General features: G+C 41.0%; 1 protein-coding gene and 1 long non-coding RNA gene across 10 annotated transcripts in view; one reads left to right on the forward strand and one right to left on the reverse strand.

Moving 5' to 3' along the window:
• CREB5 (cAMP responsive element binding protein 5) overlaps positions 1-26,723 on the forward strand; it is a 350,697-nt gene that overhangs the window by 272,899 nt on the left and 51,075 nt on the right. The window lies entirely within an intron of this gene.
• Positions 4,020-19,698, reverse strand: LOC117872347. The gene is made up of 3 exons (XR_004644469.1): positions 19,569-19,698; positions 18,828-18,916; positions 4,020-4,383 (listed from the first exon to the last, which is right to left on the reverse strand). It is a non-coding gene; the product is annotated as an uncharacterized LOC117872347 (long non-coding RNA).

The following is a 26,723-nucleotide window of genomic DNA, read 5'->3' on the forward strand; positions in this document are numbered from 1 at the left end:
GGCAAGTAATTTTTGTCCAGCTTCCACAAGTAAGAGGGGAACAAAAATGTTTAAAGAAATATTCAGTAGCCCAAACCTCACATTTTTCCAAGCTGTCTGGAACTTGTACCTCAAGTTTTGAATACTGCTTTAAATCTTGAATTGGTCATAAAATTAGCCAGCCCTTTTAAACTGCATAAACATCAGGAGATCAGTCAGGTGCAAGTGAGGGAAGTATGTGACTGTAACTCTGTGGATATGACCGAAACTTTACTCCACTCAGTCCTGTTATGTGAATTTGTATCACAGATTAATTTTCTCGTTAGTATATATCCTTAAAGAGCATAAAGCATAAAAATTACCCTACTGGGTCAGACCATCTTGCCCAGTATCTTGTCTCCCAACAATGGCCAATGCCAGATGCTACAGAGGGAGTGAACAGAGCAGGGCAATTATTGAGCGATCCATCTGCAGATGTCTAATCCTTGCATGTTGGAGTCAGAGGCTTAGGGACACCCACACCATGGGGTTGCATCCCTGACCATCTTGGCTAACAGCCACTGATGGATCTGTCCTCCCTGAAATTACCCAGTTCATTTTTGAACCCAATTATACTTGTGGCCTTCACAACATCCCCTGGGCAATGAGTTCCATGGGTTGACCGTATCGTGTGAAGAAGTGCCTCCTTTTATTTGTTTTAAACCTGCTGCCTATTAACTTCATCAGGTGACCCCTTGTTCTTGTGTTATGCCAATATGTCCTTATTCGCTTTCTCCACACCCTTCATGATTTTATAGACCTCTATCATATCCCCCCTTAGTTGCGTTTTGAACAGTCCCAGTCTTTTTAATCTCTCCTCATATGGAAGCTGTTCCATGCCCTTAATCACTTTTTGTTGCCCTTTTCGGTACCTTTCCATTTCTAATATATCTTTTTTGAGATGGGGTGACCACATCTGCACACAGTATTCAAGGTGAGGGTGTACCATGAATTTATATAGAGGCAATATGATATGATATTTTCTGTCTTATTATCTATCCCTTTCTTAATGATTCCCAACATTCTGTTTGCTTTTTTGACTGCCACTGCACATTGAGCGGATGTTTTCAGAAAAGAACTCCAAGAGCTCTTTCTTGAGTGGTTACAGCTAATTTAGATCCCATCATTTTGTATGTAACATTGGGATTATGTTTTCCAATGTGCATTACTTTGCAGTTACCTGGAAAATTATTTTAAATTATATACGTTTTTAAAATATGTATGGCTTCTGACAAAACACTGACAAAAAAGTATGCTATTAGCTGCCCTGTACATGAGAGTTCTAGAAATATGAGATGGAATTTTGTAGTTTCTTTATGAAGTAATTCTAAAAGGATACAGAGAGAGGACCTGATTTTCATTTACACTATGGCCCCTTTACACCGCTCTGGCCTGGTCAGGCATGTACAGTTTTACAATATTAGATTCAAAACTTGCCCACAATATTGGAAGTTTGCCATTATACATTAGATTTTCTGGGCCTGATTCTCATTCACACTATGGCCACTTTTACACTGTTTTGTGTCTGAACATGTAGAAGAAAACTTGCACTGCATGGCTCCGTGCTCCTTTATAAAAATCTCTCTCATTACACCCACAATATGTAATGTTAGCATGGCATTAGTGAATACTATACCTGCCCACTTTAATCCCCACATGCCATTCAATGTGTCTCCCTTAATAAATTATGTACTTAAGAAGCAATAGCAATAGCTGAGATTCTTAAGGCAGGAAGAGTCACATTACCAGAAGTACCAGAAAGGCTGATTAAAATTAAATTGTAGCAGACAACAGTTGTGTTACAAAGGAGGGCTCTATTACAGCCAACTCACTTTCTTAGCTAACCTCTGACTTATTTATTTCTCCTGCATGGTGCAGTCTGCATACTCTTTCTAGTTGTAATGAGCATTAATTGATTAGCTGGATCTATGAAGAGCTTGAGCACTAGTAAGTACTATCCCAGTGGGTACACACTAAATAGTTTATGAGGTAATTAGTATTTTAATGCCTTTTCTAATGAGCCTTTTCAGTAATGAAATCTCATGAGAATGTTATTGGTTCAGATATATTTCTTCAGACACAACAGAAGGTAAGCTAATGCCGTTAAGAGATTTTGAAGCTAGTTTATAAAACAGCTTCAGTAACTTATTTCTGAACACTTGCCTGATTCATTTTCCTTTATTAAAAACAAGTGCAATCTTTATTTTTTTCCTCACTGCTGTGTAACTTGTACTCCCCTCTACCCATGCTTTCTTACAATATACTGCAATTTCAAATACTTGAGATCATTTCTGAGGCTGTTAACTGATCTCTTTGACTCTTCTGTAGGTAAATAATACCATACTGTCTAAGTGTGTTGTTTTGTATGTGTTCTCATCTCATCCTGGGGAAAAAAAACCAACACCCAGTGCTTGGCTGCACAGTTACTTGGATTTATGGCTGGTGTCAGGTTTGAGAGAATGACCAACCTTTACAAGGCCTTTCAATGTCAAACCAACTCCTATATTCTGGAAGCTAGAAAATGGCACAAAGACTATGGTCTCACAGGCATCCTTAGCTAACCTCCCCTTTCAGAGTTGGGGGACTTATGCTGTTGTATCCTGGATTGTCCCATAGCTTGAGGGGCAAGTACTCTGTCTGGCATTTTTTATTTCTAATGCCTAAAATAAGGAGCTGTAGCAGAGCTTCAAAGGGGTTTTGCTAGGTAGAGCTTTACATAGTATGTATCATTTCATATATGACTATGGCAATAACACTGCTTTTCCTCTTATAGAGGCAAGGCACAGTCAGAGATGAATGATTTAAACAATTTGTTATTCTGTATCCATAAATACACCCCAAATGTAAGGAATGAAGTATAAAATAATTAACTTTTATATAGCATATTTCATCCAAAGAGCACAAAGCACCAGACAGACCTTAGAATCTGATTTACAAACTGTGTCTAGAGATCACTTCTTCTAGCCCTGAAATGCAGCCTCCTCTTCGGTGGGACGGCAGCAGCAGTGTAACAGCACATAATAATGCTACAAAACAATTCAGGCCAGAAAGTGAAGAATGGATGCTTTAAAAGCCTCTGTTTCACAAATAAGTCCTAGCTGTTTGAAAATGACACATCCATTAAATGCTTTTGGAAAACTTAATTCTAAAATAGTTATATAAAATCTTACCTGATGCTAGCATTAATAGATTTAATGAAAACAATACGGCAAACCCACAAATAGCCTCATGATTTAAGATTTAAGGTCCCAGTTATTCCCTGTTGTAACTCCATGGGAGTACACCTCTACCCCGATATAACACTGTCCTCGGGAGCCAAAAAAATCTTACCATGTTATAGGTGAAACCGCATTATATCGAACTTGTTTTGATCCGCCAGAGTGCACAGCCCTGCCCCACCCGGAGCACTGCTTTACCGCGTTATATCCGAATTCGTGTTATATCGGGGTAGAGGTGTATGTGGAATTTCCCCAAGAATGAATTTGGCCAGTACTTGTAACACTGTGGGTACATCTACACTACAGGGGGGAGTCGATTTAAGATACGCAAATTCAGCTATGTGAATAGCGTAGCTGAATTCGACGTATCGCAGCCGACTTACCCCGCTGTGAGGACGGCGGCAAAATCGACTTCTGCGGCTTTCTGTCGACGGCGCTTACTCCCACCTCCGCTGGTGGAGTAAGAGCGTCGATTTGGGGATCGATTGTCGTGTCCCGACGGGACGCGATAAATCAATCCCCGAGAGGTCGATTTCTACCCGCCGATTCAGGCGGGTAGTGTAGACCTAGCCTCTGATTAAGATATTACTCTGTCTTTGTCTTTGTGTCTCTATAGACACCTACCAGTTTATCTCACTCTATAGCTAACTTTTGGCATCTGTCTAGTTAAGGTTTTTCTAAGGCACCTATCACTGTGACTCCATACCATCTTAGTGCTAATCAATGACACTAAATAGATTGACTCTAAAATCACCAAACGTGTTCCATTTCTAGCACTTACCAAATTTTATGCAATTTGACTAAATATATTTGTAATCTCACAATATGGTGAGTGATGAGTAACATTCACAGGACCAAGATCTTGCAACACTGGCCAGATAAAGATAGTGTGCTGTCTCCACACTCTGCAGCTTGTAGTCAGAGGTCCCAATAGTACTGGAGAAGTTAAAGATTCCTGATTCAACTGTTAACAAAACACCTGAAGATCCTTGGGCCCAGATTGCTCCCTGGAACTGTTTGTGGGGGCACCTCTGTGCATTGATCCTTTCCTTGGTCATGCAAAAAGAATCATCAGTTGCCTCTGCTACTCTCTGCAAGATCACGGATCCATTCAGAAGAAGGCGGGAGGTGGAGGCATGTCCAGGCACTAGAGAAGGAAGTACAAGGGGTACACTAAGCACATTCTCTAAAGTCATTGTTTTATTATAGTCCAAACTCCTGACAAAAAGAAAACCCCACAGAATATTTTGGTGGAAATTCTGTGATGGAAAATTTGCAGGGATTCCTGTTCTGTGCTCAGTTTTTTCCACATAGAGGAAATGATCTGGCCATCGAGCTGTAAAACATCTCTACTTTGTTTGAGGTTCGCAGCTCTGGGTTGCTTTGCTCTAGTGGCCTTTGAGCTTTGTTGGAGCCATTTTTTAGCTTTACTGGGGGCAGTTTTTGAACTTACCAGGAGCCAATTATGAGTGCTGTCAGTGTGAAGCCCAATGGCTGAAGTGGGCTAAGGGGAACCCAGAGCAGTGGGCAAGTTTGTGCAGGTGATTGGGTAGCTGGTCGATCAATCCCGATCAGAGGCAGTCTGGGGCAATGGTCTGAGAGCTCACAAGAATCAGTAGCAAGGAGATCCAATTCAAGGGATCGAGTCAGTGGGTTAGGAAAGCCATGATGGGCAAGTCAGTAAGGTAAGATCAGCAAGGCAGGGCTAGGTGAGGCTACAGAGCAGCAGGGCAGAGTCAGGCAAGGCAGTTGGCAGGGTAAAGTTACACAAGGTAGCAAGACAAGGTAGCTTCTTTGTGTTGAGGTCTTTATATAGTCCAGGTATCCAATGGGAGTGCTGTCTCTCCAGCCAGTCAGCATAGCTGCTGTGGGACCACAGGCTGTGAGCACTCAGGCTGTTGCTCATGCGTGATGGGTCAGTGTACCGTTGTGGCACAGAGGCTGGGGGGCCTTCCAGAGAGCCACCACACCGGCTTTCAACACCACAATCCTGATACTCTGATCTTGCTTTTTAACTTAATTGAAGCTAATTGTACATTTTGGAATGTACTGGAACAGTTTTATTAACTTGGTCAGAGAGTTGGTGTGGTTTTTTTTTTGAACTTCTTGAGTCATTGTCTGTTTTTGTTGAGACTTTTTAGGGTATGTTTGAAACCTGATGTATTAGTGGCATAGTGAGGACTACACTCTGATGTTTAGCCAGAGTTCATTGAAGTCAGTCGGAGCCTGTCCATTGACTTCAATGGGCTTTCAGTCAGGCCCTTTATCTCTTTTCCATATTTAAAAAAGAAAATTGTCTCTTGAAAAAATTCACCAGTGCTCAAGTTCTATTGGCCTTCTGGTTGCCGCTGGATGTAGATTTTTTGATTAGATTGGGCTAAACAGGCCAGGAAAATCAAGTAATATCTGCATGATGAGCAAATTCTCTTTTAATGAGGTGTCAAACCATCTTTTTAGGTGTACCCCCAGTTTAGTAGATAAGTATCTCCTTTCCCTCCTCCTCAATTGCATCTCACTCAAAAGGCTGTTACAATTTATTTTTCTGGATCAGAGAATGCTATTGGTATGTAATTGAAATGCATATCCCATTTGGTGTGGAAATAACATAAAAATCAAAGATGCAGAGCGCATACTGATTGGTAGAATATGATCCTTCCTTTCCAAGTGCCACCCCTTTGATTTGATAATGGCTTTACTACTGTGAAAAGAAAAGATTCCTGGCATGTATTTGTAGATACAGCTGAATCCACTGGGATCCCAACGTGGGAGCCACCCTGAGTACAATGCTAGCATTAGTCTCTGCTCTGTTACACAGAATACCAGAGCTTTATGCCAGAAGCTAATTAATGGATTCTGACTCCATGTTAGTCTATTACTAAATACAATGGCTAGTCACAAATTATAGTTTATCAGATGGCTATGTGCACTAGGAAAACATTTGCTTAACACTAATAATTACACTGTTATAATAACAAGAGTTGTAGATTGCTTTGGAGCACTGAGACAAAATAACTGTAACACCTTATTATTGGCAAAACCTGTCACCTCTGAAATAATAATGGAAAAGTAAAACAAATAATCCAAATAATAGTCATTATTGCAAATACTGATCAATCTTTAGGGATGTGCATTTTCTTTATTGAGAGCCAAGGTATTAAGGTCTTAGTAAAGGGATATCTTTCTGACTGAGATTAAGTTAATGATGGAGTATATGCTGGTTGACCAAGTGGATGCTTTGTTACTAAAACCCGTAACAGTTAAGTTAGTAGAAAAATCACAACTGGCAGAGCAGTTCAGCAAATCACCAGGCAGCCTGTGCTGCTGACACGCTCTCGTTCTTGAGCAATGACTTCAGACCTTTTGTTTTTGTATTTCTGAAGAGGAACCCATAGCTCAGAGAGCCGCTAGAAGCAGCGTGGTTAAATGAAACCTCAACAGTAAGCAACTCGTGTTACTGAAGCATGTCATTGTAATTTGGCACTGAGTCTAACTCTGTGCCTGTGCTTTAGATTGTCATCCCATGGATACTGCTGCATACTTTCTGTATTTTTTTTCTTTTCCTGTGTTGTCTAGAAGAATAACTGAAAAAATAAGTATATGCATTTTTGTTGATTTTACTCTGTTTTCTATGGTTCAGCTTCAGGAGCATGACTATTAGATGAATAAGGTTGCACACTTGTCAGAATAAAATTCCTGGTGGTCCATTATATCTGTTGCATGGTTGGTTTCTTTTAAAAGTCTGCATGAATTCAGTGTAAGTGAAAGCAAGGGACTAAGAGGATCTAATAGTTACAGAGTAGGCAGGAGTGGAAACAATCTGCCAGGGTGTATTTATCCTGACTTGCAACACCTTTTCTCTTCCAATCTTGGGCCTCACTTCAGCAGATTCATACATTCCAAGGTCAAAAGGGACCACTGTGGTCATGTAGTCTGACCTACTGTATAACACAGGCCACAGAACTTCTTTAAAACAATTCCTAGAGCATCTCTTTCTTGATTTTAAAATTGTCAGTAGGAGACTCCACCACACCCCTTGGTAAAATGTTCCAATGGTTAATTACTCTCACTGTTTAAAAAAATTCTGCCTTATTTCCCGTCTGAATTTGACTAGCTTCAATTTCCAGCCATTGGGTCATGTTATATTTTTCTCTGCTAGATCAAAGAACCCATCATTAAATATTTGTTCCCCATGTAGGTACTTACATACTGTAATCAAGTCACCTTTTATCCTTTTCTTTGTTAAGCTAAGTAGATTGAGCTCTTTGAGGCTATCTCATGGTTCTTGTCTGAATCCTTTCCAGTTGTTCAACATCCTTCTTGAATTGTGGACACCAGAAAAAGAGACACTAATCATGCTGACTTTGGTAGTGGTTTTACAGTGTCCTCAAAATTGGGTCTAAGATGGAAAAAAACTCATTTTTACTTTTGACTTAGTCAGAATTTACACCTAGGTCTCCAGGTTCATGATTTATGTTAATAATTTGTTAGCCCCAGGACATGGCCATGACTTCTTAACTACATAGGTTATGAAGTATGTCCTTCCCTGCCTGTTTATACTGCTGACTTATTACAAAGTACCTTTGTATGCTATGTAACTGGCTGACATAAACAGAATGTATGCAGTAAAAGACTGAAATTTTAAGATAGGGGTTGACTAGCTTGGATAAATTTAGATGAGAACTGCAGAGATAGAGGCCAAAACCACAGACTTTGAATCTGGACTAGAATTAACTCAAAGTTTGAGTCAGATGGGGATTTAGATTCAGGTTCCAGTTAGGGCCTTTCCCAAGATTTTAGTAGAAGATTTGTGTACATGATGAGAATCTATTAAAGCAGGTTGAAATTATCAATATTTCAATTTTTCAACAAATGTTTTTTTGTCAATATTCAGTTTTCACCAGGGGCAAAAAAGCCCTAAAAAATTCCATCAAAAATGCAAATTTTGGTGTAGTATTATTTAATCACAGATCTATCCTCTGTCAAGGAACTATAACCCTGCCCTTGTGGAAGGATGGACTCAGTGAGAGCATAGGCATTAGGTATATACCTATGATGTACAGGTATATGATGGTCTTACTATAAATTGCCTAGAGATGTTGTGGTATCTCCATCATCGGAGATTTTTAAAAGCAGGTTACACAAACACCTGTCAGGGGTGGTCTAGATAATACTTAGTCCTGCCATGAGTTCAGGGGACTGGATTAGATGACCTCTCATGGTCCCTTCCAGTCCTATGAGTCTATATAATAGAAAGTGGGTAATAGCTTCAAAGCATGCATTCTACCTTAAACCTTTTTTTATTTCGACAGTCATCAGTAGTTCCAGCTATGGATAAAAATATCATAACATCGGCCTCATCCTGCACTCATTGAAATCAATAGGAATTTTGCTATTAATTTCTGTGGCCATGGGATCAGGCAGGCCCTATATAGAACTTTTAAGGAAGAAATCCAGGCCCTGTTGAAGTCAACAGCAAAATTCCCATTGACTTTAGTGGGGCAGGATTTCCCCCTAGATTTTACCATCTGTAACTCTGTACATGACTATCAATCATTAATCAATTATTTGTATTTTTGTAAGTACTAATTAAAACAATACCTGTAATATCTAAATTAGGTTATTAGTTAAGGCAATTTTCGAGGTTATTTTGTGTTTATTGGGTTGCTAGGGGTACCTAATACATCAATATGAGTGGAAGTGTTTAATGCAATTGCCAGATTTTTAGAAAGATAAATAGTTTTACATGTCTCAGAAGTAGAATCCAATTGGCTGAGGAATTGGCTAAAGACTAAAATGTGACATCATTCTTGGCAACTGCTAAAAATAATCTTTTTTTTTTTTTAACATATGCTATATAAAAATGCACTATATGTCTTCTAAGAGTCAGATTTGTTTCTGAGAACAATGAAATGCTTTTTGATAGAGAATCAGTTTTTAAAAGAAAATGTACTGAACAATCCTGTGTGAATCTCCATAGCATTGCATGTCCATACTTAAATATTCATTTTCATTTAAATGCAATTATTGCATGTGAAACATGAATATATTACTAAAACTAAATGTAACTATTTAATAGATAAATAATAAGTATAAACATAGTAATCCTTCCATCAAATCCATACATGGTTAACAGACATATAGTAATTGTCTGCTGGAATCTAATGAGATACTTCAACTTTCAGCAATATGTTTAAACTTAATTCAAACGGAAGATTAAAACCATGTGTATTCAGGTTCAGATAGATGTGTTGACTACAGGGCTGTTAAACCTGAAGAAAATATGTTTTTAATAATCCTGTAGTATTTAATTAGCATGCAATAACTGTCTTATTAAATCTAAATTAAATCCTTATTTGAGGCACGTAATTGAAAGTGCCACTGGGTAAAATCTAATCTGTTAGGGATGATTTGGAGCAACAATGCCAAGTTTTCCTTTCTGCAGTTTTCAGGGTCGTCCCCAACATTTGCTTAATCATCACAGTGGAATCTTGCAACAATAATTTTTACTACAACTGTGGCTTTTGAAATGCTTTTAAGGTCAGAGTTGTCATCTTTTGAGAATTCATCTTGATTTAAAAGATGATTCTCAGTGTGGAAGATGAGGAATTCTTAAACCTTTACCAGATGCCAGAGTGTGTGTGGGAGATGAGTGAATGCTCCCTTCTAGCCTGTGAGGAAGGGATAGTTTGCTGTGCAGGGCACGCAGTCAGGTGGCTCTAGGGGACCAAGCCAAATGAGAAAGGAAGAGTATTTCTCTATGAAACTCTGAAACCTATTTCTCTATGGTAATTTATATTCTGAACTGACTTACACATAAATAGCCCCAACGCTGAATGTAAGTCAGTGCAGAATTAGGCCATTATTTACTATGAGGAATTTTGTAATGTTTATTACTGTTTTTAAAAAATTGCTTGTAAAATTATAAACATTGTTATATGAGACTAATAGCTATTCAGACAGACCCTTGTAAAGATATGTTAATTAATGGGCTAAAAAAATTAGAGCAAAATTGTCCTCTCAAATCTTTCTTGTGGAGTTCAGTTTTGCTCTCTCACCATATGGAGGTCTCCCCTTGACAGCAAAGGGAGATCTGCTGCATTCCAGGAGAGCAGGATATCAGAGTTGTGATTTGCCATCTGGATCTGAAAAGAGAATTTTCCCTTGGTGATATATACCAAATAATTACTTAACTAGTAACCTACTCCTGCTTTGCGGGACTGTTCTCCACGTGCATCAAGAAAAAGAATAGATCTGATGAGGCAGGGGATAATCCTGCAATCTTGACATAGATAAAACTCTGATGGATCTGAAGAAGTTCAGTAAGTTGAGATTTGACTGCAAAGGACATGGTAGATTCTGGATGTTGATGAAGTGTGGATAAAGAGGGAAATGGATGTGGGATGCACAGAGATTTGCAGCATTGCTGGAGCAGAGCCTAGAGAGCAGGGATAAGCAGACAAGCTTTTGGCCGATGCCCTCCTGGTCCTTGTTACCCACTGGCTCCCACCTCTGCTGCAGAGCGAATTCCCTGGCCCCTAGCTCAGTGGGCTCCCCCTGCATATACTCCTCCATAATCTCATTCCAAATTGAAAATGTGTTTTCTTCTTTATTTTTATTAATGGGCTGCAGGGATGAGCGGAGGATGGGAGGAAGAAGAAGCCTATAGAGAGATGAGAAAGGGGCATTGAAAACTGTGGGCAGAAGTGGGGGATGTATGGGGATTTACAGGGAGAAGTACAGCTCTGCATGGAAAAGGGGGCATAGGTGGGTATCAGAACTCTGCAGGGGGTTGTCAGGGAATAGTACATATCAGTGTGATAACTATCCATAGAACATATCCAGCACCCATTAAAATCAATGGATGTATGATTTGGGCCACACGTGAACACCTATCAGCCCTGTTGTGTACTTATGAATAAGTTGGGAATTTCCAACACAAAGTTTTAATTTACTCTAAAGGCTACTAGACAGCCATGCAGAACCATGTACAGCGTCCTTTATGAAAGCCACAAAAATCGTCAAAAGACATGAAGATATTACCAATGGGATAGTGAAGTATGTACTCAAGCAACTGTAGCTGTAAGTTAACCAAATTGAGATGTAAATATTATACAGTGCTTGTCACCATAGTTATGTGTGTTAACAGCTCTGAGGGTCATGAAAAAGGATGCAGTAGCTGCTTTGTGAAATAGCATTTATTTCAAGAGGCCTGAGACTAGTTCTTCAGTTGGTGTATCAGAGCAGTTCCATGGGCGTCAGTTACAACAATCTATAGAAGTTGCTGAGGATCTGGCCCATAGCCTATATGTATATTTTAAGATGCATCTTTTAGATTTCCACTGCTATTTTTTTAGAAAAGAAAAATCTATTGAACTTAAGGACTGGGATATAAAAAAAGTAATTGAATGGTTATCAGTGAAAGCATTAAATGCATTTCATTATATTATTCTTTTCAAGGCCGGTCAATAAAATTAGGCTTATTAAAAAAAATCTCCCCCCAGTTGCAAAAGGCAGAAATATTTGGCTTTCATTTTTAATCAAACAGGCTAAATATTCATGTTTATGTGCCTAAATGAAACTTTTGTATGCAGTCTTCCACCCCATCTGCATGAATAGTAGCATTGTAACAGGATGAGGTCACTGCAGAAGGGAAAGTGAGGTAAGAACACAGCTGAATCTACAGGCTTCTCTGCTACATGGTGCACCAGCTTGTTCTTAAAGCAACAGGGTTCTTTTTCTTGTGCTGAAGTCACTGCGGGCACTGCATGTATGGCTGAATGCCTCTCACAGGGGTCTAGATACATACTGCGCTCTATGGTCTGATGCACAGTATACACTTTCCTCAGCCCTTACAAACTGCACTTCGGAGACCTCTTTATACTTCTAATATAAGTGAAAATCCATATGGCTTATTGTGCGTTTAAAAAATTAAAGTCATTGGGCCACATTCTGCTCTTAGTAACATAGTTTAAATCCTGAGCAGCTGCTTTGAAATCACCAGTGCTGTTCAGGGTTTACCCCAGTCTAAAGGAGAGCAGAATGTGGCCCATGAATGAGCCCCCCCTTCGTTCTTTTAAAAAAGAAATGACTCAACTTTATAAAGACTGATGGTTTCCTATTGGCGTCACCTTTGTACCTAGTGGGAACTTTTACAAATATACAGTATGGCATAGCCCAGGGTGTCTCCAATTTAAGCAGTGGATGGGTGACATAGCAAAGCTACATGGAAAAAGGAGTGTGAGATTTGTGAGATCCGTTTGTCAGTTCATATTTTACCTACTCTTTGCGCTAACTTTAAAGGATGTAGCAATGGGTTGCCAAGGGTACACTGGCAAGTAGCCTCTCCTCACCCACCATCATAATTAGAGCTGTGAGAACTTGGAAAAACCGGCTCGGTGAGCAAGTTCTTCTCTCCCTTTTTCCACCAGTCCCTCCAAGCTCACAAGCCTAGGGAGACTTTAAGCCACTGCTGTTTTAAACTGGGGAACGTCTGCCCCTGCCTTGCTGCTCAATGTAAAAGCAAAATGGATAATGCTAGTCTCATCCTCTTTGCGCTTCACAGTTTGGCTATCCCATACCAGCCCCATAAGTGGCAAATTAATTCCTTTAGAATAGAAATGAGACTCGCCTTTGCCTCCTTTCCTCTTCCCCACTCTGTGCAGCTGCAGAGCTCAAGTCTTGTCTTTGCTGCAGACTTGACAGAAATATCTTCTTGCAGGATCCTGGAGCCACTTTAGGCTGACAGGACCTTTGCAGGACATAACCAGACCAGAGCATTCAACAGTGAATTTCTGCAACAGGAGGTTTGTGACCAAGCCAATACCAGGTTTTCTTTGCACATTTTTTTCCCCCCTCACCTCACAGGCAGTGACTTGAACCACTTAAAAAAATGTTTTTAAAGTAAAATCATAAAGGTTTTAGAAAGACTTTGTGGCTCATTAGGTGCCCTCACATTTGCCAGCACAGACAAACCAGGTAGGAGATCAGGAGTCAGACGCAGGGCACATGCAGTGTCACAAAGCACTCTTCCTGGCTTGAACTCTTTAATATACTTATTTGTTTGTACCTGAGGCAAGACCTCATCAATTCTGACAAATCAGGCAGGATTTTGACCCATGCAAACATATATATTTTTTATATATATATGAGAAAAAGCTACTACTCTTTGTTTTGTTTTTTCTTCCTGTTCCCTTTAGGCTGAGCCATGTTTCTCTGAAAGCCAGGAATATCCCAGTTTTTCCTATCCTCCCACACACCCCAGTTGTCCTATTTTTCCTCATGAGTCTTCAAGCCAGCGCTTTCTTGCGTGTAGTCTCAGATCCATATGGACTCAGGGAATCTGACTGCAGGTCTGTGAGTGGTGAGCTTCCAGACAGCTCAGCCACACTACTGCTAGCAAGCAGCTACTGATCTGCTCTGGCCTAGCTAGCAACTGCACTTCTCACCACCACTGCCCCAGATGTGAGTTCTGGATTGTGGTAGGATGCAGCAAGGGAAGACAAAGAACTGAGAGTTTTGGAAGGAATGATGGAGAGTGGGAAAGATAAGAGGGTGAGAGCTGGAATGCTGAAAGAAAAGGAAGAATAGATAGAAGTGGGGGGAGGAGGGAAGAGGAAGATTTAGCAGAGGAGAAAATGAGGAAGAGGGAGAAGAGAAGACAAAAGTATAGACTATATAAGCTCAGGAGCTAGACCTGCAAAGAAAGAGACTGGGACTGGGAGAAAACAGTAAAAGGGCACAAAAGAGAAAATATTATTATTTCCTCTCCAGTGCAGCCTTTACCATAACATTTCCTAGATTTTATTCTGATAAAGGAGTGGATTGTTGGGCAGAAGAAAGAAGGAGGCTGCTGGAGTGAAGAGGGAAAGAGTGGGTACCCTTCTCTCTCTCTCCCCCCTACCAAGCTGCCAGTTCCCCCAAACATATCTCTGTATCTCCCTGTACAAGAGTTTTACGGGGCTCGACCCTCTCCGGGGCGGCGGGGGGCCACACCGACTCACTACCTACTGGGGCTTGGGCACTTTGGCTGCAGGGTCTCCCCCGGCAGTCCTTGCAATCCTGAAAGATACAGTAAGCCCGACCCTGGCTCAGGGCGGGCACCAACGTTATGTCAGGGTTCAGACCCTCAGTCAGGGTTGAGCAACAAGCCCTGGCCCTGGGTCAGGGCGGGGCAACAGTAAGCAAAGTATTTAAGCCCAGGCCCTGGGTAAGGGCGGGGCAACAAATGCTGAGTCAAGCGCTCAGGCCCTCAGTCAGGGCTGAGCAATAGTAGTAGCCCTAAGCCTCAACAGGCGTGGGAGAGGGGGAGTCTGCCACCCACGGGTTGGGTGGCGGGGGGACACAGGCCCTCCCACTCCACTGCGTCCCAGCCCGGGTCCCTAGCAGTGGCAGAAGGCCCACTGCTTGGTCAGTGGGGATCCTGGCCACAACACACTGACATAGGCTCTGGCATTGCTGCAGCCAGACTGGGGTCGGCTGCCCCTGGGCTACTTCCTACCTCCCCCTCTAGGGGAATCTGGGGGCTGGTGTCGGCCTCAGGGAGATCCTGGACCATGGGTTCATCTGGCCAGGGATCATTCGGCAGGTCCGACAGCTCCTCTGGATAGTAGGCGCAGGGCAGGCCCGGCGGCTCCTCTGGGTAGCGGGCGCAGGGCAGGCCCGGTGGTTCCTGGCGGCCGCCCTGGTCCACGGAGGTTTCCCAGCCCCGAGCTAGGCTGGAGAAGTCTGGTCTCTCCGGCGGCTGGGCCCTGACTGAGTTCTGAGGGCGAGCCTTTGTACTTCTGGGTCGCCGCCTGACCCCCTGAGGGGTGGGCTCAGAGCTCCCTAGCTCTGCCCACTCCAGCCTCCGGATGGGCTCGTTCTCCTCCGGGGCAGCAGGGAGCCACACCGACTCACTACACTCCCCCATCCTCAGTTGCTCCAATACCTCCTCTGTGATAGGTGTTTTTTGAAATTTGGTCATATTCATATCTTAATTATATTTTCATTTTTTTCATCCAGACTTTGTATTGTGTAAGGGGTGGGGGAAGCAGGCAGAGAAGAGAGGGAGGATTCAGAAGTTGGGGATACAGCACAAATGAGCCTTTTACATCCAGGTCAGTAGTTCAAATCCAGCTCACATCAGTAGTGTCTGAGAACCTGTGTGAATTGCATTCCTTGGTGGTCTCATTCTAGTTCCTAGTGGAGGGGTGACCAAATCACATTGGCCCTAATTGGCATCTTTGCTGGCAGTCTCAGAAGAGAAGCTGAAGAGTGATCGGGCACAAAGCCTAAGATACTCTCTCATGGGTGGTCCCTCTAAGTCTGGGTTAAAGCAGGTTGGCAGGTTAGCAAGGGGTGGCTCCCACTGTTGTTGTCTGTTCTTTACTAGTTCTGCAGGTAAACAGGAATTCAGACTGGAGGGTTGTCTCTCCAGCACTAATTTCACTTGTAAGAAGGTTTTTTTCCCCCCCCTCTGCACCCATTTATTTTTACTTCATCTTCTCCTTTTTAAAAAATTAAACTTTTGTTTTAAAACTAATGGATTAAAGCTATGGGGCTAAATTCAGTATGGGTCACGTTGGTTACTAGTGGTTACTAGTACAGTTTGGGAAACGCGGCTCATGGCAGAGGAATGGCTGAGGACGACTAGGGAATGTGCTGATGCAGAGCAGCTGCTGCCAAAGAGCCTCCTGTGGAGTTTAAAGCAGCCTTCGTGTGGCAGACATCCCAAGACAAGATTGCTTGCCTAATTACCCCCTGGGGGTGTAGTGGGCCATGCGTGTGCAGGGAGGTGTAGGTTACCCCTCCCTGTGTCTTGATTGGTGACATTTTCTCCAACTCGTATGTTGGATGTAAGTCGGAGTAGGATCGTGACTGGCCTGGCAGCAATCTGGCCTGGACTACATTTGTTTCTCCTTACCCAAAGCAACTTTTTAAAGACCACAGCTCCCTGGAAATTCTGCTGGTGGTTCTGTGATCCTAAGCAAATCTCATTCAAAAAAGAATACCACTGGTGTTTCCATACTTCTGACCGCTTCCCCCTTTGACTTATTTCTGTATGTATGCATGACTGCTTGCCAGGAATTGTTACTTTTGACTGGGACCCAGTCAGTCCCCCCATTGTCATCACTGACCCACCTCCAGTCAGCTTAGGAAGAATTTTAAATGAACCACAGGCCAAAAGACGCTGGGAACTCCCTGGCTGGTAGCTCCATTGTGGAGGTCATCGAGAAAAGGGAGTAAAAGGGGCCCATTGAACCAGAAACGCACACGTTTATGAAGCAGTTGGAGGAGAGTACTTTCCAGTGATGATGGGTGGGGCTCCCTCTCCAGCTGTTTTTTGGGGTATTTGCTGTATTTGTTCCATTGTATTTTTGTGAATCGGTCACCTTAGCTGCATGAATGTTCAGCGGCCTGAATTTTCAAAAGTAGCGATTTTAGAGGCATCTTAAAGAGGCCTGATTTTTTCAGAAAGGCCTGAGCGCCTGCCTTGTGAACCTCAGGCTCCTTTAAGATTGTCCTGTGTTGTGCACCCAACATCATTAATCACTTTTGAAAATTGAGTTTGATTTTTACACTCGAGGGCAGATCCTCAGCTGGTGTAAATTGTCACAGCTCCAGTGACTTCAAAGCTACTCTACCTTTGAGAAAACTGTAAACCCAAGTCCCTCTCTTGTATACTGAGCAGAGCTGCTGTGATTGCATTTTTCAATTATTACAGTGGTCCTGCCATAGCAAAATATTGTAAAACTTGTTTTTCATCAGAGACCAGGTCACTGTGTGTTAGTTGTACATTTCCATTTGTAAGTTCCATACGCCTACCTTAAAAAAAATCCCCCCAAAAGCCTTTCTTGCCAAAATCCCTAGCTACATAGTAAAGATTGATTAAACATGTTTATGTGTAATTTAAAAATGGTTCTTTCAGGAAGCATATGGTTTTCTAAAGACAAGTTTAAGAACCTGAGATTTTACATGGGTTTATTTATACTAGGAAAAAGGGCCTGGAGTACTAAGAAAAATCCCATGATATATGGGGTCCACCATGTGAATTGTCAGAGCTGTTTTATATAGTTTTACTCTATCAATATGGTCTTTCACAGCTCCTAATTAGTTTTGTTAGTTGACTTACAGAAAAGCATATTTAAAGCAAGAAGTAAGTAGTGCCCCAACAGTTACAGTATTAATGAAAAGCACACAGTCAGAAGGCAATTGTTGCAACAAACTGGTTCAACCAAAAAGCAATCTTCATTTGCATCAGCATGATTAATTACATTGCTTTACCTTGTCACAGTACACTGCAATAGAAACAGTCAGGACTTTTTAAAGCTCTCAGTGTATATTTGTAACATATGTTAGCTAGCCTAGAAAAATTGCATTTAGATACTATGTATGTCTGTATAAAAATAACCTACCCTTGAAGGGAAAACAAAATGAAAGGTAACTCTAGTCAATTATTATGTATGTTTTTTTTCTAATCAGGTCGGAAACAAAAGTGACTGTAAATTGGCTTTGGTTGTTTATATCTGAAGATGTATCAAGGTTATGTTGGGTGAAAAGACTTAATATTTCAAAGGCAATAATTCAGGGTTATAAATATGTAGTGCTTCAAAAATTTCAGAGTACATATACACAGAATACCAAAATTGTACAGTTATGCATAATTGATTTACACAGTGTATGGCTTAAACTATTTTGGGGGGGAAGATTGGGTTGTTTGTTTTGTTTGTTTGGGGGGTTTTTTTTGATTATCAAATATAATATTTGCTAACAATGTTTCTATATAAATAGGTTTGCCTTAAATATATTCCCATTCCATTTTGGTTAATTGTGGGACATGGATTGCTTGCTTATATGTACAGGATCTAAAACAGTTGTAGCGTATGTCATCACTTCTTGTCTGTACATGTGCAGCACTGGAATAAGAGTTGTTCTGATTTTAAATACCAGGTCCCTTTTCAGTTTTTATGACATGCGCAAGTTACTGTATGCCTGTGGCATGCCATGGGTGTTTATTATTGGGGGGAGGAGAGGAAATCCTGCCAATCCACATCACTAATGCCACTTTGTCAAATGACGTTAGCAGCAAACTAGGATTTTGTTCCTAACCACATACAAATAGGTCCCAAACTGCTGGTTATGCCATGATGTCAGCTCCAATTCCTCATCCATTACTTGATGCGCAATAGGTGAATGCCAGTTACATCCCTTCCCAAGTTTTGTTTTGATTGTACTGTCATACAATGTGTTTTGAAAAATGAAAATTCCTCCTTATTAACAACTAATTTCAGAGGTGATTTCTCAATACTATTCATTACATTTCCCACGCAATCAGCTTTAAAGTTTTGTTTTAATATTGTTAACTATTAAATCAGCTCCGTTTTTTTCCAGTGGATTATCGGTACTACAAATATAATTACAACAAAGTACAGATCACCATTCCAGGTTACTTTGTCATGATTCAGCATTTAACTTTGTTAATGAAGGATACTGCATCATTTTGGCAGCATGATATTAAAAATATACATTTTCAGATGCACAAATGGCACAGCAGCAAATCAGGTCACTGTCATATATGCCTAATTTGCAGGTTAGATTTTATAGCATGAATACCTGTTAAAAAGGGAAAACTCTGCTGGATGGGTGGTTCAGGAGTAATGGCATGTATACAGCCTTTACTTCTAGGCCATTGCCCAGCCACGCTGGAAGAAAGAAAGAAAGGATGTAATGAATGAGGTTTCATTAGGTCACAACTTCATTAATTTACAATATCTGAGAGTACCTGGAAATAAATTGTACAGTGCAGGTTATCACAGTTTCCTTAATCATTTCCACATATCCCCAACCTGGTTCCAGCCTTCCCGTTGCTGGTACCCTGACACCCTTCCCTCATATGAAGGTTAAAGCGGGCTAGAAAATAAGGCAGGGCAATTTTCCACTGTACCAGAGGTAGGAGCCCTGACCCGCCCCTTCCTCAGCAGCCTAAAGCAGTGGTTTTCAACCTTTTTTTTTTTTCATTTGCAGACCCCTAAAATTTTCAAATGGAGGTACAGACCCCTTTGGAAATCTTAGAATAGTCTGCGGACCCCAGGTTGAAAGCCATTGTTCCTAAAGTGTTGTTGTTTTCCTTCAAAATTCTTTTCCAATCCATTTTATCCAATAGTTGTATCCCTTCCAGAATAAGTACCTGAACTGTACATCTGCCACAAGTTTTATGTATCAAGTTGCAACATTATAACCTAACCCCCCTGTCCTGCTCCACTGGGTCCCAAACCTGCTATGAAAAATCTGGCAGTGAGGTAAAATTTCCTTCCCAGCTCCAGAATAAAAAGGGGTGAGTAGTGTGATGCCTACAGCAGACCATGAAGGGACTCCGTCCTTTTTCAGATTTCATGGGTGGGTAGGAGGGTGATGCCAGCTCTATCCAGGTGAAAGATGGTTTCTCTGGACAGCATTGGATATAAATAACCCCACAACTGGCTAGCTGGAAGGGCAGTGCCCCAGAACTGGTCTAGCTGCTTCCTGTTCCTACCCACTCTGTCTGCATAAACTTTCTCCTATCCTCTATTTCTGTTACCAGTTGCTGGGGCAGCCCTTAAAGGGGAAACAACCCCTTTTCTTTCAGCCAGCTAGACAATGACCCCTGCATAGAATCCAGCCCAGGTCATTAATGGTCAACAAGTATTGCCATCAGATTGCTATTTGCTGCCTTTTTCAAAAGGAGTTTAGTAGTCTCGTTCCAGTTGACAGGTGCCTACATCACCTTGTTGGCAACCCTGTCAATCTCAATAGAGTGGTCAGAGGTTGAATGGACTTGGAAATGTAAGACAGTTGAAGTGGGAATACTTCAAGTGACTTAACTGGGTTTTGGATTAAGCCTTTAATCATAATTCTAGAGGTATTTCTTCCAAGTCAGGGGAGGGGCATTGTGAAGAAGCTTTTACTCATGCTGTCTATGTTGCACTTTGTTTCTGTGAGCCAGAGGACTTTGGTCTCCAGGTCTGTTAATCAGTCACTTTTCCCAAGCATTCAGTTCAAACTGATTCTTCAAAAGGCAGCAAATTGGTAATAGTAACTCTGAAGTTTGAAGCTAATCAACAAAACAAAAGAATTAAAATCTATTTCTGTTTGTACATTTATTTGGTAGCTCTTCAGCGTTAGTATAGACTTTGAAATCAAAATACTGTTGGTTACCTAGGTATTATGGGCATGTGACAGATCCCTCCCCGCCCTCTGAACAATGCAGATGTCATTAATTAATGTCTACATTGCCAAAAATAGTATTTTGATGATAGTTATTTGGAACAATGGGCTGAAGGTTATTAACTGTAATTTTGAATTGTTCTTTCATAAGGCCCCAAAAGGCAAAAGCAGGAATGTAACCACAATAAATTTTGGGGGCAGAGGGCGATTGGGTCTGATCGAGTCATATAACTCATATATTGTGTAACTGGGAGAGAAGCCAAAACATATTCCCTTTACAAATGACTTTAAACTATGCACGAGGTGTGTTTTTTCCTCTTTGTTTCATGGAAGCATCTCTGGATTGGCAAAAGGCTTGAGTTAGAAAAGTTGGCCTACTGTGAAATAGGTGCCAAGCTTCAAGACAGTGTAGATGGTCCATTAAGTACATTAGAGTTATTTCCTTTGTGTTGGAATTCTGCGTTATTAAAACCAGAGACTCTGATCACTCCCTCTGTTTCTAGGAACAGAAGGGACTAAGAGCCATCAGACCTCTCTTAGGGGATGCAGATGGTGGAGCTGCAGCTACATGGTGTCTCTCCCCTCCCCCAGAAGGGCCCTAGAGAAACTTCTCTGCTGGAGCTCTGTGAGATCAGTGTTCCACGGTGCTTTGAGGGTGTAAAGAAGGAGACTGCATCCGACGAAGTGGGTATTCACCAACGAAAGCTCATGCTCCACTACGTCTGTTAGTCTATAAGGTGCCATGGGACTCTTCGCTGCTTTTACAGATCCAGACTAACACGGCTACCCCTCTGATACAAGAAGGAGACTGTCCTCTGACTGTGACCCCGCTAATTTCTGTTTGGAAAATCAGTGAGTTAATGGTTCTTGAAGCAGTATTATGTCCTGCTGGGCATGTTCTGAGGCTGCTGTTGTGCAGTCATGGCAGAGACTGTGCCAATGGCAGCATACTGCCTGGTAAGGGGTGCTCAGAGCAGCTGCGTGGAGGGAAATCCATTCTTTGCAAATCTTTGGGAATCACAGGCTTGGGTGTTCATGCTCCCTGCCTTCTCTGGGGGCGCTTCAGGCCTCCGCTTTGGGAGGAAGATTTGAAGGAAAGTCGAACCAGAGAGGGGAAGGTGTGCAAGTAAATGGGGCTTCTTGTGAGAACAAATAAAGCAAAACTTGGGCTTACTTCTTAATTGGCAAATGCCTGAAATCATATTTTGAGAATTGAATGCAAGCATTCCACACAGCTTGTCATACAGTAGTTCTGTGATTCACAGTAGATTCAGTGAGCAACTCTGTGGTTCATTGCATTTATAAAGCCACATGTACATACAGACTTACGAGGTAAGTCTTATTGGATTTAGCTTTTGTTCAGCAAAGTAACCCAAACTCTTGGGAGGTGCTGTGACTTTATTCTGATGACCATTAGGCAGTGAAATTGTCAGAAAATTGCTAAATAGATTCATATAACTTTTTTTATATACTTTTTTTCACCCCTTTCCTTTGCTAAATTCATCAGAAATTCATCCAGTGACTGAAAGGTTTGATGAAACCATTACAAACTATTGGTTGTAATCATGAAACATAAACACCTCACATGATTAGACCTATAGGACTTTATTTATAGAACTATATAGGTACAGTACCATAAATGAGAGGGGCGGGGGGTTCCTTCACAAACTTTGTATGGTAAAGGTACAGATTGCCAGATGTTAGAAAGGAAGCGTAACTAGCCAAAAAAGTTTAACTCTACTTGAGAGTGATTCTTGTGTGTCTGTTTTGAAATTATTGAAAGAGATTATGGGGTATTTTAATTGCTTGTGGATTTTAATGAATTTTTATTTTGATACTTAAATTAAGAAAAAAAACTACTCAGCATAGCATACCTAACATTGTATTGTGGTTTCTATACTTATTGTTATATTGGATTTCTTACTTTCTCAGAAGCTTTCCTCTGTGTCTGAGCTTATTACCCTACCCATTCATGTCTGCTGGGACTAGGTGTCATGCTCGATGACGTGACCAAATGTCTAACTAGATACTAACATTTACTGACTCTCGTTGAACGCAGTGGGCCAGAATAGCCTCTCCGTTTACACAAGTACAACCCCATTGACTTCATTGGAAATGCACTAGTGTAACAGAGAGAACAAGGCTACACAATTAATACTTCTTAGAAGAAAAATAAAACTAAAATGCGTTAGCTAGCAGTTGTTAAATATTTATTTATAGTAGTTTTGTCTTAAGTGTTATTTGGCTTTTTTCACTCCCTTTGAGGCCAATGGCAAAACTTCCATTGACTAAAATGGGAGTAAGATCAAGCATATTATATGGAATTCATACCCAGGTTTTATTTTTGTTTATTAAGAAAAAGGAAGTTCAAACCAGGAGATAATAAAGTCTTTACCCTCCTGTGCAGGAGTAAATGCCCTTGTTGTTAAATTACTGTATATCATACTAACTTTTGTAAGTTTATTTTCTTTTGTACTTTACTGAAGCAATAGAAGATTGCAGATCTAAATGCTTATGCTTTTTCCACGTTTCAGTTGTCATCTGGGAATTTATATCTATACTTAGGATAGTAAGATTTAGTGGGGCCATTTATGTGCTTTTGGTGTTGTATAAATCAAATGTATCCACTATTTTAAGACTTGTGGCTTTTACCTTTTCTCTCATGGGTAAATATTTTATGCCATTTGTAACTATTCATATTCTCTGTTTATAAGATCCAGAAAATAGTATTAATGGAAACAGTAGCAAAAGTACACTGGTAATGCCAGGTTTCCACAATTACAAAATTATTAAATGAGATGTGGCTTTCATTATTTTAGATCATTAAATCAATGAACTGAAAGCATTGTTTGCATTTTAGCATTCCATTTATTGTTTTCAGATGTTAAAGGGCTGTCACTATAGAGCAGGCAAGGATAACAAACACTTGCTATCACCACAGACAGTTGTAAGCAATTGTTTTGTCGATATTAAATTAAAAAACACACTGCAGTATGTTACAGTACATGCTTCATTTAGCACCCATTACAATTGCATTGTTGTTTTCTGTTTTAAAAGAGGGTGAAGAGAGTCTCTTCCCTCCCCCTTCTTTCATACCCAAGAGGCATTTCAGATATCTTGTGAATTTGGAGGACATCATCTGGATTGCCCCATTCCTTCATTCAAAGTTGTTTTCACCTCTTCCTCTTCCCTGATAATTCTGAGCCCATTCTGCAGTCAAGCAAACAGATTAGTAACTTTCTCTGATGCTTATGCCACTGTTATTCTGTGAATTGGCCGTCAATGGAACGCCTTAGAAATGGCTGTCCAAGGCTCTTTCCCACAGACTAGCTATACCTCGGGTCTAGATATTGCAGCATATGTAAGTCCGAATTTTTGTTAGAGCTGCACATAAGCTTATGGCAGAAAACCTTCTCGCTAGTGGGAGGCAATGGGGGTGTTGTCCCTCTCCAGCCCATGCCGATAGCCTCTCTAGCCATAGCTCCCAGCATGAACAAAGTAGTTACTGAAAACACTGCTCTTCTCACTCCACTAACAAGGCATGGTGAGCTATTACAGTCTCCTCAGCATAGCAAGCAGTGCTGCCTGCCCCTGTGCTGGCTGCCTCTTCCCTCCACTCTGAGCCCCTCCCTGCCAAGCCTGACATATCTTGTTTGTATCTTAAAACTAAAAAAAACTCTAATTAGACTGTAAGTTCACAGGGGACGGGGAGCTTCTTTGTTATATATGTCTGTACAGCACCTACCAAATGGGTTTTTGATCCTGATGGGGGCCTGTAGGCACTACTGGTATTAAATAATAAAATGTTCTTAAAAACTCTTCCTCTCCAAAGATCAGAGGCATGTGTGCACATTCATGTGACGAACACTCCCTGACCAGGTAGTGATCGCTAAGAACATAAGAACGGCCATACTAGGTCAGACCAAAGATCTATCTAGCCCAGTATTCTGTCTTCCAACAGTGGCCAATGCCAGGTGCCCCAGAGGGAATGAACAGAACAGGGAATCATCAAGTAATCCATCCCCTGTCGCTCATTCCCAGCTTCTGGTAAACAGAGGCTAGGGACACCATCCCTGCCCACCTGGCTAATAGCCATTGATGGACCTATCCTCCATGAATTTATCTAGTTCTTTTTTGAACCCTATTATAGTCTTTTTAGAATAATCTCTGCACAGCTTCTCCCCACCATCTACCAAACACTGATTTTTCCTAGTCTTAGTAAGAATAGATCGCACAAGGTGACTGTGAGTGGGACTGATTCAGCTGGAATAGGAGCATGCCATTGCATCCAATATCCCATAGCGTGGCCCATGGCAGAATCATCCCCAAACTTTGGCAATATCCAGGCACAATGAGCTGGGCTAAGGAAGGAGTCCCAGCTTTAGTTTGTAAATTTTGTTGGCTGATTTGGGTTTAAGTCAGATTCTCAATTATTACATTGCTGTCATTTTTGTAGCTACAGTAATATAAATGAAGGGGAAACATGGAAAAGGGGCTTATTGACAAACATTCTTGAGGTCTGTGGCTCCTTCTGACATGGTATTTTGACAGTTGTCCCATTAAACTTGAATTGTTTTGTGTATTATTTTTATTACTCATTCACCACACATTACAGGCCTGATCCAACTCCCACCGAAGTCGAAAGGAGTTTTTCCACTGACTTTAAAGGGAGTTGGATGAGTCCCTTAATGCCATATTAACTAACATATGTACTGTAGTGGCCTGTGGTAACATATAATTCCAAATTACATGGAGTAAAATTCCTTCTGAAAAGTGGTTTCTTTGTGTTAGCTGCTGTTTGACCTTCATTAGCTTGGCTGTTTTGACCCGGGGGAAAGGGGAGGACTGTTAACAAAATAAATTAATCCTCATTATGGTCTAATTATTTGGAAATGTTCATAAAGTACAAAAAGAATCTAATAAAAATTTAAAGTTAAAAAGGAAAAGAGTAAACTCCTACTTTATTTGCTCTGCTTTAATTTTTTTAGACAGTCAAGTAGAGAAGGGCCTGAATACTGCAGACCTGAATACCCTCAAACTTTCAAAACTATTAGAACTGGATCACTACATTGAAATTGATCTATTTTGAAAGGTAAAAACCCACTAATGTTTGCAGAATCAGGCCCATCCTGAGTATCCTACCAAACTTGTGATAGTTTACTTTAGTTTACTTGGCAGGAGGTCTGATTAGAACATTAGATGCCAAGGTAAAGAATAGACTTTCAAGCAAAATGCTCCCATTGGAAGTGTTTCCGTTGACGCTAATGGAAGCCAGAACAGGTCAAAGTTTCCAATATGAATTAATGGAAGACACATTATAAACTTGAGAAAGTCATTAACATGAGGGAAAATCACAGCAAGGAAAGTCAACATTATTTTTTATTGTTTCTTCATTGTTCAGGTACAATGAGCTAAGTAAAATAGTTGGGGTAAGATATTCCTCATTTGATCAGGTATTCCCCTGTACTGACAGTGGGGAATATTGCTACGACCAACAGCAACTACCAGTGAAAAGAGGAAAGAAAACATTTTAACAGCACCTCCTGTAAAAAGGCACTTACTATAGTTTAGTAGAAGTTCTGCTACCTTTCAGTTTCTGCATCTCTAACAAGATTTTTTCTCCCAAACGGTTCATTTTTTTATCAGTTCTTTTTAAGCCATCGAAGTTCAGTCTTTCAGACATTTCAGTCCCATTGGCATCACAGTATCAATAAGTGCATGTCAGAAAATTCCTCCAACCCTCAACATAGCCTAGGCATGCCACCAGAAAAAAGCAGTTTCGGTTCTTTTGCAAGATCTGATAGCCTGAACAGTCTTGAACTTATCATGAGAATCAGCAGCAGCATCAAGGACCTTCATGATTTTCTAGGCACCTCTCAGTCTAGCAGAACTTTCCACATTAATTGTAATTAGTCACAGATTTTGGAATAATCTGCTGAGATCACCATTAAAAAGTCAATATTTTCCCACATTACTACACAGTGGCATTTGAAATATCATGGTAATTTCCAAACGTAGCATCTCCTGTACCAAAATGAGGGGTTGTGGTATCTCTGATACCACAGTGCGGTAACTGAGGGTAAATGGTGACTTAGAGTGGTGACCTCTGTGCTCGGCCACTGAAACAGTTTATAACTTTTCAGGAGCAGAAAGCTCCTATGGGCTTCTTTTGTACCAGAACTCTCAAAAAGATGTTGTATCAGTACTAGTGCCCTCAAAAAGATTGTGTGCTAAGCTTCACTATTCCACCAACAAGGACTATAGTAGGAACAGTGGTTTTGTGGGTTTGAGGGTATTTTTCCCCTC

The sequence above is a fragment of the Trachemys scripta genome, chromosome 2 (assembly GCF_013100865.1).
Source record: "Trachemys scripta elegans isolate TJP31775 chromosome 2, CAS_Tse_1.0, whole genome shotgun sequence".
Lineage (NCBI taxonomy): Eukaryota > Metazoa > Chordata > Testudines > Emydidae > Trachemys > Trachemys scripta.